Here is a 13,710-nt window from a genome sequence, read left to right on the forward strand (position 1 = left end):
TTGAGTGCTAATAAAAAGAATTAAAGGTAAAACATTTTTCTTGGAAGAGTAGGATGTTTCACGTTCATGCAGAGTTCAGCATCCTTCTCTACCAAGAGAAACGTTTTACCTTTAATTCTTTTTATTAGTATTTCCATACTTTTGTCAGTCAAATCATTGTCTGAATCCGAAGAAATATCACCTATCCCATTAAGCTTGTATAGATCAGACTTGGAAGAAAGTTGAGAATAAAATTTCCTTTCGTCTTTGTCATCATAGAGTCTTATGATCCCCGTTTTATGGGAACTGACACGACCAAAGGAAAATATTCCATCACCATCAACCTTGTCACTCTCAATTAAACTTCTTTTCCTCTTGGAAAATGAAGTAGAGAATTCCTCTATAACCTCTTTTATCTACTTAGGAAATGTTAAATTCCTACCTACACCATCACTATTTGAAACACATATCATTACCTTCTCATCATCATTGTCACTAATGAGAACAACAATTGATCAAAGACACACCCTGTCAGATACTATATCCAAGTTCATCCCGAGTAATAGTACCACAAGGATAATCACCAAAGCCACCAGACAGCTTTATGATGCCAATGAAGCAAGATGAGCTATTCAATGAAACTCGTATTGTAAAGAAAAAGAAAGAGACTGATTCAGAAATGTGGGTCGAGGGTCGAGCCTCGACTATACATGTAAGTTTTTTACTTTTAATTAAGTATTTTGATTTACTTTTATATAAATTTTGAAATACTAATTCAATATAATTTTTCTTATAGGTTTGCTTCACAACTGATGTGGGGGAATTCATACGAAGTCAGCCACCTAATGAGTCGGGCGAGGCAATCCAACTTTCGGACGAGGATGCTGAAAGAACACTCCTTGAGTACTTTATATACTTTGAACTAGACAATAGAACCAATTTTCGAATGGACTTGTAATAAGCGTTAACTTAGTTTTGTTAGCTTAATGTGTTAGTTCTATTGAACTTTATACTTTGTTGCTTTTAATTATTGTTGTTGTTGTTGGCATAAAATGCCTGTTTAGGATTTTTGGTAAGCTGGCAGGTGGTGTAGCTGCCAAAATAGGCAGTTTCTGCCAAAAATATACCAAGAAAAGCGACCAACTTTGGTCTCTAGTTGGTCTCTTTTCACTTAAAAAAACAATTTTCTGGGCAATAGCGACCAACCTTGGTCGCTATTTAACCCAGATTTCTCAAAAGCGACCAACTTTGGTCGCTATTCCATTTTAAAAAAATAATTTCTGGAAATATGGCAACCAAAGTTGGTCGCTTATAATTAAAAAAATTAATTCTTGCAGTTGGCGAATCTTATTTTAAAAAATAATTATAAAAATTAATAATAAAGCGACCAACTTTGGTCTCTATTTTCCAGATTTTAAAATATAATATTTTCTTCTCAGACCAAAGTTGGTCGCTTTTTTATGATGAATAATAAATAAATAAATTTACATGTGGAGACCAATGTTGGCCACCAAATTTATATTATTAAAATAATATAGCGACCAACGTTGGTCGCTACTTTCTTTACAGGAATATTTGGTCCTTTTACCTTAGAGACCAAAGTTGATCGCTAATTGGCGACCAACTTTGGTCCCTAATGTAAAGGGATCAGCTTAATATCTACCAACCCATTTTGGTCGCTATTTGGTCGCTTTTTGGCCAATAAGCGACCAACTTTGGTCGCTTTTTGTGGTCGCTTTTTCCGAATTTCTAGTAGTGAAATTGCATTAAAAGTTCCTCATTCTCACCGCAATCATCCAGATAAAGTATTTAAGTAATGAAATTATTATTAAAAAAATGCAACAGAGACATTAATACGGTCGATAAGAGGTAGCAATAGTAAAATCATGTCCAAATAGAAAATATTCTGATAATAACTTAGTAATTAATATTGAATTTATGAGATAATATCTAATGAATAGGGTATTGGATATATTATCAGTGGCATATGGATAATTGACTGAATATAAAGTATGAAAATTCTCGGTTTTTAGATGTACCAAATCCAATGTCTAATTCGAAATCCAAAATCCAATCCGTATCCGAAAATCCAAAAATACGAATTTCAGTTCTGATTTCCGGTTTTGCCCAAACTATGCCCACCCCTATGAAAAGGTCAAACCACTCTATGGCACACTCTTAAACTCAATATATATATATATATAGTCACGATCCAAATCCCCGAACCCGGTCGTGATGGCGCCTCTCGTGAAGACAAGGCCAGCCAGACCAAAAACAGAATACCTCTTTTAAACTGTTAAATATCATAAATAGTTCTAAGGCAGGATATAGTAACCATAATTTGTGGAAGTACGATAACAAAAGTAGAAACCATCCCGACACAGCCAAAATCGGGGTGTCACAAGTCACGAGCATCTATTAGGGTGTAAATACAACTACAAGGTCAAATTATACAAAACAGGAATAATGAATAAAAGGGAAAAAAAGGGTGTTGCGAACGCCGACAGCCACCTCACTAAACTCTAATAGCTCTGCCTCTGATCAGACAAAAACCCGCTACCGGGTGTATAAATACATGCATATCCACACAAGGTGCATGGAGTAATGTGAGTACTCCGACTCAGTGAGTGATAAAGGTAAATAACAACTGAGCAGTAAGAAATCACGTAAAGCAACCAACATGCTGTATAGAAGCAGTGAAAAACTCTTTGAGAAAAATAGTGAAGCTGTGAAATCTTTAGAAATATCTTAGCTTAGTTTAAAACCTCTTTTGAAAATGACTTTCTCAACAGTTACGCAAATGGGTGCAAAACGAATAGTGCAGATAAGCACGGAAATCCGCCTCTCGGGCACAACACTCAATTAACAGATAATGCCAGGCAATCAGATAGATATCACATGGAGTAGCACAAACAACAGATAATGGCAGACAAATAAGATAAAGTAAACACATAGAACAATATCTACATCATTGCGGCGTGCAGCCCGATCCATATATCGTTGCGGCGTGCAGCCCGATCCATATTTTACGTCGACAATGCTCACTAGGGGTGTGCAGACTCCGGGAGGGGCCCCTTACGGCCCAAGCGCAATATCAAGCCATCCCGTGGCATCAAATCTAGGCACTTTGGCCTCATATATCCATATCAGTATAACACTGCTGCAGCGCGCAGCCCGATCCCATAGTATCCTCATATCTGGCCTTTGGCCGTACTCAGTCGAGAAATCATATAAGCCCCTCGGGCAATAGTAAGACAATATTTCTTAGCCCAAAACATTATTTAGAATATCATTTAAATCTCAAAACTGAGTAAAATGGCTGAGTAGTAAAACAGTGGAAGAATAACAGGATTGAGTTCAAGTAATAAGTCAAAACAGTGAGGAAATGGTAGTAAAAATCCTCGAAGGATTTAAATAGTTGGCACGAAGCCAAAATATGGCAATTAGCCCAAAGCATAATGAAAACAAATAAGTCTCAGTCAAATACGCGGTAAAATCATCAATACGGGATGGACCAAGTCACAATCCCCAATAGTATACGACCGCACGCTCGTCATCAAACGTGTGTCCCACATCAATATAGCAATACGATGTGCAATCCGAGGTTTCAAATACTCAGGATATCATTTACATTCATTACTCACCTCGAACCTGCTAAAACTCTAGCTCGCAATGCCTTTTCCCCTCAAATTGTCCTCCACGCACGTCGAATCTATTTAAAATCAGAACGAATACGTCACAATATGCTAAGGGAACAAGGCCCAAGCAAAAACAATCGAAAAACACCAAAAATCTCGAAATTAACAAAACCCGAGCCCCGGGCCCACTTCTCGAAACTCAGAAATTTTTACATCAATGGGTTCCTTATCTCCCCACGAGTTTAACCATACCAATTTTACCAAAATCCGACATCAACTCGACCCTCCAATCTTCAAATTAAACCAAGAGGGTTTTCAAGATTTTACCAACTAAAATCACCAATTAAATGTTGAAAACAATGATGGATTCGAATAATCTAACGAAAATTGAGTTAAGAACACTTACCCTGGTGTTTTCCTTGAAAATCGCTCGAAAAATTGCCTCACCCGAGCTCCCCCAACTCTATTTTTGTCAAAAATGGCCAAAAACCCCATTTTATAACATTTTCCGATTCGGGCCCCACAGGTGGCGCTGCCTGTGGAGCTGGTTCCAATAGCCAAAATAAATCTCGGCGCCATGGATGGCGCCCCGTGCTACCCTGGGCGCTGGCGATGGGAAATTATTTTTTCCCGACACGAAAATGGGCATAACTCTCTCATACGATATCCGAATTGGGTGATTCTTTTTACTATGGCTTTGAAATTTTGATAAAGATCTAATGCTTCAATAAAAAATAAATTTGGAGCTCATTTGCATAGTATGATACCACTTACTCTTGAAGAACAACATCAAAACATTCTTGAAATGCCCAAGTTAAACTCCAATAACCATCCAAACTCCACCCAAGGCCCTCGGGACGTCAACTAAATATATAAACAAGTCCTAAAATATCATGCAGACTTACTCGGAGTTTCAAATCATGCCAAGCAACGTCGAAACTACAATTCACACCTCAATTCGGACTTATGAGTTTCAAACTTTTCCTTTTACAAAGCGCGTGCCAAAATGTATAAAATGAATCCGGAATGACCTCAAATTTTGCACGCAAGTCATTAATGACATAATGGAGCTATTGCAACTTCTGGAATTTCATTCTGACCTCTATATATCAAAATCTCACCTATCAACCGGAAAACGCCGAAATCTCCATTTCGCCAATTCTAGCCTAAAACTTCCACGGACCTCCAAAATGCATTCCGATCATGCTCCTAAGTCCCAAATCACCTAACAGAGCTACCCAAACCATAAAATTTCAATCCGAGATCAAATACAAGAAAGCCAAATCTTGGTCAAACCTTTCAAATTTTAAGCTTTCAACTGAGACAGTTCTTCCAAATTCATTATGATTAACCTGAAACCCAACACCAACAATTTGCATAAGTCATAATACACCACACGGGACAAGTCACGCCCGATAATTGGCAAGAGAAGTGCAAAATCTCAAAATGACCGGTCGGGTCGTTACATATATATTAACACCCCGTAAATTCGGCTTAGGTATGAATGAGCTAAAGGAGTAGTAAGGATATATTTTGAACATGTAAAGTCCCATAGGGATGATTTATGGGTGAAAATAGTTGTTTCAAAATCAAGATGGAAAGTGAGGTGCATAGGATTTGACAAAATCGACTTAGTTTTGCAGAAGGTCTATATTCCAGAAGAGTTTAGTGAACGTGTGTAGGGAAGTGGGACAAACTCAAAACATGAAAGTTTTAGCCCTTTGAAATAGCTTTCCAATAATATATGGGGAAGCTCAAACGGAGATCTGTGAAAAAGGTTATGCCCGTTTTACATAATAGTGTGCAACCACCGTGGTCCTGCAGCGTTTTTACCGCGACCGCGGTGGTGAGGCAGTGTCCCAGCGATTTAATACGGTTGGTACCGCGGTCGTGCCAACCGGGATGCGGTGGATAGCTTGGGAAGTCGTTTTTAGCACTATTTCATCCCCCACAGCCCCAAAACAAGAAAACTTGCTCTAGAAAGTAAAGCTCTCAAAAACCTAACTCCTTAAGGGTCCCTCCACCATCCAAGGTAAGTTCTATTGGTGATTCTAATTTAATTTCAATTTTCCAACATCTTATTAACATTTTAAACCCTCCAGAGCATTAGATATTTGATTGAGATATCATTGTTGAGAGAAGGAAGCTTAGAACTCGAATTCAAGGGGTTGGAACTTAAAAAAGGTAATGTCTTTACCCTCTAATTGATTCTAGCATTGGTTTAATGATTATAAACCCTAGTTCATGAGATATGAGTTGATGGGTTTGATAGAAAAGCATGAACAATTATTGGGTTGGGGTGTTGAGTGTTGATTATTGGTTAAGGGTGTTGTTTATCTTATGGGTGATGAAGAATAATGTTGATATAATCATTTGAGACTTTAGAATTTATCTAGGAACAAGAGAATGGGTTGATGGGTGTAGAGACACCATTAATAAGGACTATGAAGCTTTATTTTCACCAAGTATTTGAAAAAATGCTTAAGTAACCAAAACATGATCACCATAACTAATATGGAATCCCTTTGACTTGTATTGCTATAGACTAAAGTTGAAAGAGTTGACAAACGTTGTATTACGCTCAAGGGCAGGAAGTTAAGGTATGTAAGGCTAACTCTTTACATTTGGGAATGTCTATGATTCTCCCTACGTCCCATTCATTATGACCATTACCAGTTTCCTCAGAAAGTAACTATGCCTTAGTTCCCTGAATAGTAGTAGAATTTCAATTCTCTAGATGGCATAGTCTCATAATCATTCGATATTCTAAGAGTTTCAGTTTTGACAAAGCAATTTCTTATGAATACTCATCTCAGTCTAATCGTAACCATTATTCCATTATCATGTAACTCGGTATGGCTCATTATTTCAGTATCATGTACTGCAGTATGATTCTCAGTTCCTGATTTTAAATTCCTGAATGTTGAGCACATGTATTTGTGCCTTAGGCCGTAGTTTATGCTTTACGCATTTTTGGGCCTGAGGCCATAGTTATGTATACGTATACTTGGGCCTGAGGCCGTAGCTTGTGCACACAACTCTCTACTTTTGGGAATGCTTGTGCACATATATATTGGGCCTGAGGTCGTAGTTTATCAGATAAACAGGTTGTTCATCATTCAGAAGAGGGAGTATTCATATCCTTACTTCCTTGTTCAGTTATCAGTTTATCAGCTAGCAGTTTAGTTTCAGTTTCAGTATTTACAGTTCTTTTGTTCAGCTATTTTACATACCAGTACAATTCAAACGTACTAACGTCCCTTTTGCTCGGGGCCTGTATCTCGTGATGCAGGTAATGATTTTCAGGTTGACGATTCTACTTGCTAGGGCATCTCGTATCATCTATTGGTAAGCCCCAGTCTTTTGGGGCCTTATCTCTATTTTGTTTTAGTGATTATAGTATTTCAGTTAATAAGGAATACCGGGGACCTTGTACTGGTAAACAGTTAGCATTTTCAGTATTCTTTAGAGGCTTCGTAGACTATAACCCAGTCAGTCAGATATTAGCAGGCCTTTCTGTGTTAGCCTTGTCGGCTACTTGTTTATACTTGCAGACCTTTCAGTATTTTCCGCATCTATGACATTTCAGTCAGAGTCTTTAGTAGATTATCATGTTTTATATTTACCTCTAGCTCATAGTTAAACCACATGTTTATCCAACCATGAAATTGGTTCGCTCGGTCACATGCAGTCAGGCACTGAGTGCCGTGTTACGCCCAGACCATGGTTCGGGGCGTGACAAAGCTTGGTATCAGATCCATAGGTTCAAGAGTCATAGGGAGTCTATGAAGTCGTGTCCAGTGGGGTCTCTTTTATGTGTGTGTGCACACCACACATGTAAACAGTTGACCACCAAGACATCTAGGATTGTTCCATTTCTTTCATACTCTAGATCGTGTGTTTAAAGCTATGCTTTCAGGAATCTTTCTAACCCGTGTGAATTACGTATTTCAAAAAAATGCCTGCAAAAAGAAAGTACACCAGGAGGGCCTCAGCTACTAGCCAGGGGCCATAACTAATGCTGCTCAGGAGCAGGACACTCCGGCCCAGGGGGTTGCACCGGGCTCAGTGCCCAGCGCTTCAGACATGGATGTCAGGGGAGCTATCCAATTGCTCACCCAAATTGTTGCTACTCGGGCTCAAAGGCAGGGAACAAGTGATGTTCATGAGACAGGTAGTTCCAGGTCTAGGGAATTCCTCAACATGAAACCTCCCGTCTTCACAGGGTCCAAAAAGGATGAGGATCCGCAAAACTTCATTGATGAGGTTCAGAAGATATTTCAGTAATGCATGCTACAGATACTGAGGCAGCAAAGCTTGTTGCGTACCAGCTGAAGGTATGTTGCCAACACTTGGTATGAAACATGGGAAGAGTCCCGAGGGGAGGATGCGAATCCTGCGACTTGGAAGGAGTTTGCAGATGCGTTCCTTGAGCACTTTCTACCTATTGAGGTCTTGGAAGCTAAGGTTTTGGAGTTTCAGAGACTCAGACAGAATGATATGAGTATGAATAAGTACTACCTTAAGTTTATCTCTCTGGCCAAGTATGCTCCGGAAATGGTATGTGATATGAGGGCTAGAGTTAGACGGTTTATGTTGGGGATTTCAGATGATTTGTCTACTAATACTAATATAGCTGCTTAGAATAATGACATGACCATCACTAAGATGATTTCCTTTATTCAAGGGAATGAAGACATGTTGAAATAAGAAGAGCGGCTACAGAAAGAGAAGGACAGGGAATTCAGCAAGACAGCTAAGTCTGCAGGAAATTTCAGCCATGGGGTCTCAAGCAGGAGGCAATCGCCAGTTCTTCAGGAAATCAAAATCAGGACCTGCTCCATCTTCAGCTAGTGCATTGGTTCAGAGGTCCAAGTTTAACAAGAAAAACCAAATTTCAGAGCAACAGGCTCACATTCACAGACTAGTGTGAGCTACAGAGGCCTTGAGTACCCTACTTGCAACACATGTGGTAAGAAGCATCCAGGGGTGTGTCATTTGGGCACAAATGGTTGCTTTGGGTGCGGTCAGCAGGGCCACTTCTTGAGGGATTTTCCATCAGTAAAGCAGAATAATGGAGGCATTGTAGCTCAGTCCACTAATTCAATAGCCCCTCATAACTCTCAGGCCCAACAAGCATGCGGTGCAGCAAAGTCTAGTAATGCAGGCGGTGGTCGAAACCGCTTGTATGCACTGTTAGACCGTCAAGATACCTAGGCTCGTGGAGATGTTGTCACAGGTATGCTAACAATATTCACTTTTGATGTCTATGCTCTTATAGATCCGGGATCCACCTTATCTTATGTAACCCCATATATTGCTAAAAAATTTGGGATAGAACCAGAAAAGTTGTGTGAACCATTTGAAGTGTCCACTCCAGTTAGAGAATCAGATATAGCAAGGTGTATCTATAGGGGATGTCCAGTCAAAGTGCATCATCGTCTTACTGTAGCAGACTTAGTAGAATTGGAGATGGTAGACTTCGATGGTAATCATGGGCATGGATTGGTTAGAGTCCTGTTATGCCACAGTGGGTTGTAGAACCAAAATAGTAAGTTTTGAATTTCCTGGTGAACCAGTCTTAGAATGGAAGGGTGATGTAGTAACACCTAGGGGTAGGTTTATTTCCTATCTTAAAGCTAGAAAGATGATCTCCAAGGGATATATCTATTACCTGGTTCGAGTTAAAGATGCAGATGCTTAGATCCCCACTCTCCAGTCAGTACCAATTGTAAATAAGTTTCCAAAAGTGTTTCTCGAAGATATCCTTGAGTCCTTCCCGATAGAGAGATTGACTTTGCAATTTATCTACTTCTAGGCACTAAGCCAATATCTATTCCGCCTTATAGAATGGCTCCAACAGAGTTGAAAAAGTTAAAATTACAGTTGAAAGATCTTCTAGATTAAGGGATTTATAAGGCCAAGTGTCTCACCTTGGGGCGCACCGGTCTTGTTTGTCCGAAAGAAGGATGGGTCTTTGCGTATGTGCATTGACTATCGTCAGTTGAATAAAGTCACCATCAAGAACAAGTACCCTCTTCCCAGAATAGGTGATTTATTTGAACAACTTCAGGGTGCCCAGTGTTATTCCAAGATTGACCTCAAATCGGCATACCATCAGTTGAAGGTTAAGGAAGTTGATATTCCAAAAACAGCTTTTAGGACTTGATATGGGCATTTCAAATTTTTGGTAATGTCATTTGGTTTAACGAATGCACCAACAACTTTCATGGACCTTATGAATAGGGTCTTCAAGCCTTATCTTGATTTGTTTGATATCGTGTTTATTGATGACATCTTAATTTATTCCCGTAACGAGACTGACCATGTAGAACATCTCAGAATTGTGTTGCAAACACTACAGGATCACAAGCTATATGCAAATTTTTCTAAGTGTGAATTCTGGTTGAAATCAGTAGCGTTTTTGGGCCATGTCATCTCAGGGGAAGGCGTGAAGGTGGACTTTCAGAAAATAGAGGCAGTGAAGAATTGGCCTAGACCTACCTCCGTATCCGATATAAGGAGTTTCTTGGGTCTAGAAGGCTATTATAGGCATTTCGTAGAGGGATTTTCTTCTATCACGTCCCCTTTGACTAGATTAACTCAGAATAAAGCCAAGTTTCAATAGTCGGACGCATGCGAGAAAAGTTTTGAGGAGTTAAAGAAGAGGTTGACTTCAGCTCCAGTCCTGACACTACCGGAAGGAACCGAAATGTTTTGTTGTTTATTGTGATGCTTTAGGGGTTGGTCTTGGGTGTGTATTAATGTAGCACAGTAGAGTCATAGCCTACGCGTCTAGGCAACTCAAGGCTCACGAGAAGAATTATTCGACTCATGATCTTGAATTAACAGCTGTGGTGTTTGCGCTTAAGATTTGATGCCATTATTTGTATGGGTTACATGTTGACATTTTTACAGACCACAAGAGTCTCCAGTACATCTTTTAGCAAAGAGAATTAAATCTACGTCAGAGGAGGTGGCTCGAATTACTTAAAGATTATGATGTTGATATACTCTACCATCCGGGGAAGGCAAACATTGTAGCCGATGCTCTCAGTCGGCGTTCTATGGGAAGCTTAGCTCACGTTGAGGAAGATAAGCGAACTATGATGAAGGAAGTCAACCGCTTAGCAAATCTAGGAGTTCGAATTTTGGACTCCAAAGATGGTGGCGTTGTTCTCCAGAACATGGCTGAATCCTCCTTAGTAGCCGAAGTAAAAGAAAAATAGTTGAGTGATCCCTACTTATTGCAGCTGAAGGAAGGAATTCACAAACACAAGACTATGGCTTTTGAACAAGGGTGAGATGATGGTACTTTGAGATACAGAGACAGACTATGCGTTCCAAATGTAGATGGGCTCAGAGAGCGGATTATGTTAGAAGCCCACAATTCCAGGTATTTTATTCACCCAGGTTCCACAAAGATGTATCATGATCTTAAGGAAGTTTATTTGTGGAACGATATGAAAAAGAATATAGCAGATTTCGTGGCGAAGTGTCCAAATTGTCAGCAGGTGAAATTCGAACACCAGAGACCTGGCGGTTTAACTCAGAATATAGAAATTCCCATTTGGAAATGGGAGATGATAAACATGGACTTCATAACAGGTCTACCTCGCTCATTCCGGAAGCATGATTCGATTTGGGTGATTGTAGACCAACTTACCAAGTCAGCTCACTTCTTACCAGTGAAGACTACAGATTCGGCCGAGGATTATGCCAAGTTGTATATCAAAGAAATTTTCCGATTGCATGGGACTCCTTTGTCCACTATCTCAGATCGTGGTGCCCAATTCACAACGAACTTTTGGAAATCCTTTTAGAAGGGATTGGGCACAAGGGTAAACCTCAGCACCGCCTTTCATCCTCAGATAGATGGCCAGGTGGAACGCACCATTCAGACTCTTGAGGATATGTTGAGGTCGTGTGTTATTGATTTTAAAGGTAATTGGGATTATCATCTACCTCTTATTGAGTTTGATTATAATAACAGTTATCGCTCTAGTATCAAGATGGCATCGTACGAAGCTCTATATGGGCGAAGGTGTAGATCACAAATTGGTTGGTTTGAAGTCGGAGAAGCTGAGATGTTAGGACCCAATTTGATCTATCAGGCTATGGAGAAAGTCAACTTGATACAAAGACATTTGAAGACGGCTTAAAGTCGCCAAAAGTCCTATTCGAACGTACGACATAGAGACTTAGAGTTCTAAGTTGATGATTGGGTGTTTCTGAAAGTATCGCCCATAAAAGGCGTTATGAGATTTGGGATGAAGGGGAAACTTAGTCTCCACTATATTGGTCCATATAGAATCCTGCGAAGGATCAGACAAGTGGCTTATGAGTTGGAATTACCACAAGAACTAGCTGTTGTACACCCAGTGTTTCATGTGTACATGTTGAAGAAATTCATGGGATACCCCGTTACTTGTGGTTCCTACAGAGTTTATAGGGGTTAAAGATAGCCTGTCTTACAAAGAAATTCCAGTGCCTATTCTTTATCTTCAAATTCGCAAGCTCAAAACTAAGGAAATTGCTTCAGTAAAAGTGCTTTGGAGGAACCAAAAGGTTGAAGAGGCTACATGGGAAGCCGAGGAGGACATGAAGTCCAGATATCCCCATCTCTTTGAAGAGCAAAAGGAAAATGTAGAAGGTAATTAACCTTTTCATTCAGGCCTTATATTATAATCTCCATGTATATTCAGTCAATGCAGTTCAGTTCAGTATTCATGTATTCATTATGTTTAGTATGCAAGTGTTAATGAAAGTTCATGGTTGCACCATACCCGTTTATGATCCGGAGTTAGCAAAAGTTACAATCAGGACAATCATTCGAGGACGAATGATCCCAAGGGGGAGATAATGTAACACCCCGAAAAAAATTCGGCTTAGGTATGAATGAGTTAAAGGAGTAGTAAGGATATATTTTGAACATGTGAAGTCCCATCGGGATGATTATGGGTGAAAATAGTTGTTTCAAAATCAAGATGGAAAGTGAGGTGCATAAGATTTGACAAAATCGACTAAGTTTTGCAGAAGGTCTGTCTTCCAGCAGGGTTTAGTGCGAGTGTGTAGGGAATTGGGAAAACCTCAAAGCATGAAAGTTGTAGGACTTTTAAATATCTTTCCAACAATATATCATGGAGCCCAAACAGAGCTCTGTGAAAAAAGTTATGCCTATTTTACAGAATAGTGTGCAACCATCGCGGTCATACCGCGTTTTAACCGCGACCGCGGTGGTGAGGCAGTGTCCCAGCGAATTACAGTGGTCTGTACCGCGGTCGATCCAACCGAGATGCAGTGGACGACTTGGGAAATCATTTTTTAGCCCTATTTCGTCCCCCACAGCCCCAAAACAAGAAAACTTGCTCTAGAAAGTAAAGCTCTCAAAAACATAACTCCTTAAGGGTCCCTCTACCAACCAAGGTAAGTTCTAATGGTGATTCTAACTTAATTTCAATTTTCCAACATCTTATTAACATGGGTAAACCCTCCATATCATTAGATATTTGATTGGGACATCATTATTGAGAGAAGAAAGCCTAGAACTCGAATTCAAAGGGGTTTGAACTTCAAAAAGGTAATGTCTTCACCCTCTAATTGATTCTAGCATTGGTTTAATGATTATAAACCCTAGTTCATGATATATGAGTTGATGGGTTTGATAGAAAAGCATGAACGATTACTGGGTTGGGGTGTTGAGTGTTGATTATTGGTTAAGGGTGTTGTTTACCTTATGGGTGATGAAGAATAATGTTGATATAATCATTTGAGACTTTAGAATTTATCTAGGAACAAGAAAATGGGTTGATGGGTGTAGAGACACCATTAATAAGGACTATGAAACTTTATTTTCACCATGTGTTTGATAAAATGCTTAAGTGACAAAAACATGATCACCATAACTAATATGGAATCCCTTTGACTTGTATTGCTATAGATTAAAGTTGAAAGGGTTGACAAACGTTGTATTACGCTTAAGGGCAGGAAGTTAAGGTATGTAAGGCTAACTCTTTACATATGGGAATGCCTATGATTCTCCCTATGTCCCATTCATTATGACCTTACCAGTTTCTTCAGAAAGTAACTATGT

The sequence above is a fragment of the Nicotiana tabacum genome, chromosome 18 (assembly GCF_000715075.1).
Source record: "Nicotiana tabacum cultivar K326 chromosome 18, ASM71507v2, whole genome shotgun sequence".
In the NCBI taxonomy this organism is placed as follows: Eukaryota; Viridiplantae; Streptophyta; class Magnoliopsida; order Solanales; family Solanaceae; genus Nicotiana; species Nicotiana tabacum.